A 4,328-nucleotide genomic window follows, 5' to 3' on the forward strand; every position below is an offset into this window, starting at 1 on the left:
AATAATATATAAAAGTGTAAATTGAATAGATGTGTTTATATGTATTTAGATCTACTTTATATCTATTTAGATTTAATTTGGATCTAATTAGATCTATTTTTCCATTTTTTTATCTCGTTAAATTTAAGTTAGATCTAATCCATTTTTTTTCGGGCTGATAGCCACCTGTCTGTGTTTTTGCTGTCATGTTGCCGAAAACAAAACGCTTGAGTTTTCAGCAAATTTAGAACAAGGTGAGTCAGGCATTTTGTCTTTGATTTGGACATGACACGTATTCAACATTGTGTTGCCGACAACTTGCTGTGTATTTGCTGTCAACGGTTGATCACTTAACATAAAGAGCAACGTGACAACAAGTTGCCAACAACACGCGTCATAAATTTCAGCAAAAATACAATATGTCGGAAACGGACAAATACCCAGATAGCCAAATGTGAAAACTCAATATAAAGCAAATCATTGTATAGATTAAGTTGCTCGCCAATTGCTGTTGTGTTGTTTTTATTTAACGCAACGAAAATGTTTTTGTCAATTCGGTATCAATATGCTGAGTTTTATTATCAATCAATTGTTGTAGCGCCAATGTTTAGGACATGTGAGTCAGCAATATGTGAGCAATATATGGGCAATAATTTTTATTCGTAAGTTGAGAAAAATAATATAAGTTTATTGCCGATGAGTTGTTGGAAACTTGCTGTTATTATATTTTGAAAACTGTTGCTGGCAAGAACATACTGAAAAGAGGATACACTCTTTTGTTACATTGCTGAAAACATACGAGTAATATTTGTGGCAAGTTGCCAACAACTTGCATTCAGTTGACTATCTGGGAAGTTACATGATTTTGCAAAACAAGCTTGGCTATCAGGGTCCATTAAGCTTTGAACGTTTTTCAAGTTTAAAGTTTAATGGACCAGCCTCCAGTGTTTAATATTTTCTGAAAATAATGAGAGAATATACACAACAGTCCGTAACTAATTCAAAACCTTGGTAAAGATAAGATGTAACTAATTATTTGTAAGAAAATAATTGAGCGAAGTCACATAGCAATTCTAGAATACGTACCTTACCTGGCAGCATAATTATGTGCGGTAGGGAGCACCATATCGTGCGGCTCCAGGGGAAGAAGAAGTATTTTTCAGGAATTTCTCCTTTGGCTGCTTCTACTATCGCGCGCCGTTCTCTTTCTCCGCCAGCGACCCGAGATCGAAGAAGAACAGCGCGCAGCAATAAGAGCAGCTACCCTGATAGGAAACCATTTACAAAATTATGCGACGAAATCTTGCGCTAAAATTGTAATTTGCAATTATACAGACATATTTTAGGAAATAGATGCAAAAACATTGATCTTTTCTGAAATATTTGTAGTTGTTTGCAAAATTACTTTCCAAAATCCTATTTCGGCAAAAGAACAACGATATGGCGAATCATCTTAGCGGTATATTTGCAAAATTAATTTCACAAAGAAATTGTCCAATAATTGAGAAAAGAAATTCTAGCTATGTGATGTTTCAAATATGTAGAAATATGATTGCGTACGAAGAAATGCAAGAAATCGTCGTCACTCATGACGTCATATTTGTGCAATATTTTCACAATTCGCCTATCGGAGGTATGTACTGTGAAAACGCGTAACGACTTTTTCGCAATTTTTGACAAATATTATTTACAAAATTTTATTTTGACAAAACTGTTGCGTTACGGCGAATCATCTTGGTGCAATCGTTGCAAAATCGTCGCCATTCATGATGCCATTATTGTGCAATATTTTCACAAATGTGCCTATCAGGGTAGAGAAAAGAAATTTCCGAGAAATATTTCCCCTGGAGCCGCACGATATGGTGTTCTCTGCTGTATTGTTGATTGTGATTTATATTACACATCGATGTGTTGTAAAACTCGTCTCTCAGCGCTTTATGTATATTCACGTTTTCTAGTCCGCACATATGTACAATATGAAATACACAAGTCTCGCATTCTTCTCGCACATACCTACATATATACATATCTCGTACATGTATAAGTATTAAATGTTTTAAAAATACTCAATTATAATTGTTTTATTATTAGTTTTAATTGTTTATGATATATATATATATTAGATTGTTACGCAAATGCAACAAGCATTGTTATTACTTTTTGTTTTGTTTTTTTTTTTTTTTATATAAAATATCCTAAATCTTTATTAGAGAACATATGGACATTATTACATGTCAACAAGAGTTCACATACCAACCGCTCGCTACGTATCGCGCAACATGTTACGTATATTGCATTTTATTAAGTTGTAGTTCTTGTGTAATTTTTATTTATGCATATATAAGTTACGCTTGTCGTGTGTGTGTGTACGCGCGATTTTGAATTTTTACTTAACGGCAAGTGTCTTTTTTTCCTTCGGCCTCTCTCTTTTTTTTTTTTTTATCACACGTTTGGCGAGCACACGATGGACTGTATTTTTTTTTTTTTTTTTTTTTTTTTTTTTTGTAAAATCAATTCCGTCAGTTAAGCGTGTGTGTGTGTGTGTGTGTATTTATAATACTAACCGATCATAACTCGTCAACACCAATGTCGCCAATTTCGACAAGATGGCAAAAATCCATCTGAGCTTTCCTTTCGTCGTGATTTGTTTATCGTTATCGTCGTAGCTATACCTCGGGATCAAAGTTGGGAAGAGAAAGTATTAAACGCGAATATATATACGCTGCAATATACATACATACATACATATATATATATGTGTTTTTCAATACAAACGTTTATTACGAAATTATAGTGACATCTGCGTATCACAGGAGAGCTCAGTCGATTCTTCAGAAACCACTCCAATCGTAATTACACACTCGTTACATTCCATCCTGGCGAACTTCGAAAGAGATAAATTTTTTTTTTTTAACACTGTTAAGAGCGCGCAAACGTGCGTGCCATTCTTACGTTAACCCTTTTGACACACGGTTGATTTATAATAGTCGACGCATTGCGCTCATATTTTGAGACAAATATTCTAATGAACGTGACTCACTTTGGTTTGAATTGTATCATAAATATTCTCAACGTTTAATTTTTAAAAAAACAATAACGCGGCAAAATTTCTATATAAATTACGCACACGCGCGGCTAAGTCCCGACTATATCGAAAGGGTTAACGATGGAATGAAACGCGTCACGTAGAAAAAATTTTTGATCGCGTTGACAAACACAATTCAAAAACTTATATATATAAGTCTCAAATAAATATATCATATATATAAAATAATATCTATTTGCGTCAAGTGTTTTTGTGGTTTTAGACTATCCGATATACATCAGGTCTACCGGAAAGTTCTGTCCGTTTTTGTGGAATAAAACAAAATACACAAATTTTTCTTAAATTTTCAAAAATGGGATATACAAATTGCCCTTGCGCTGGCAAGAAATCATTAATAACAATGGCAATTATGTTGTTTAATAAAGTTTATTGACGGTAAGACAAATTTGTATTTTTTTTTATTCAGGGACTTATTACCGGTATGATTTTCAATACCGGTATTGTACTAGAGATTGTATACCGTTACCGTTATAGTACCGAAAACCGTAATAAAATACCGGTTATTATTTCGGTATTCCTACTAATGGTATTCTTAAAAATTAGATAAGTTAATTAAAGCAATTTTTGTTGCATAATTAATCTTCCTACCGCTTATTGGACTTATAGACCGACAAAATATAAAGACGCTTTTTTTTTATAAACCAATTGAAGCAGCTGTTTCATTCGTGCTTTCTTTTATTACGTATCATGACTAATGTAAAGTGAAATTTTTAACAAATTTGGATATTGATAAATATGTCCATGTGTATTTTGTTACTGTTCTTAATTATATTAATTATTGTTACTGTTCTTAATTATATAAAACAATAATAATAATTTAAATAATATTAAGTTTCTGTGCGGCAGTTTTTTTTATAAACATTATATTATTATAAAGTGTTATCAACATAATGACAACACTTATAGTTTTAAGATATTACTTTAAAAAAATCACGAAAAAATTATCGGTAAATATACCGGTATGATGTCATACCGGTATTTCTGCATTTCCGTTTGCATAAGGGTTTTCATAGTATTACCCAAAAATATCGGTAAAATACCAGTATAAGTCCCCGGTTTTATTCCAAAAAACGGACAGAACTTTCCGGTAGACCTAATATATATACAGGGTGTCCCAGAATAGCCGTACAATCTCTCGTAGGCAGATAGAAGGAATAAAACTGAGTCAAAAAGTCCTGAACCATTTTTTTCTATTATTTATAATAAAGGAGTAATTATTGAGTAAATCAGGCCAATCAGCGCC

Source organism: Pseudomyrmex gracilis, unplaced genomic scaffold, assembly GCF_002006095.1.
Source record: "Pseudomyrmex gracilis isolate BER0280 unplaced genomic scaffold, ASM200609v1 scaffold_234, whole genome shotgun sequence".
In the NCBI taxonomy this organism is placed as follows: Eukaryota; Metazoa; Arthropoda; class Insecta; order Hymenoptera; family Formicidae; genus Pseudomyrmex; species Pseudomyrmex gracilis.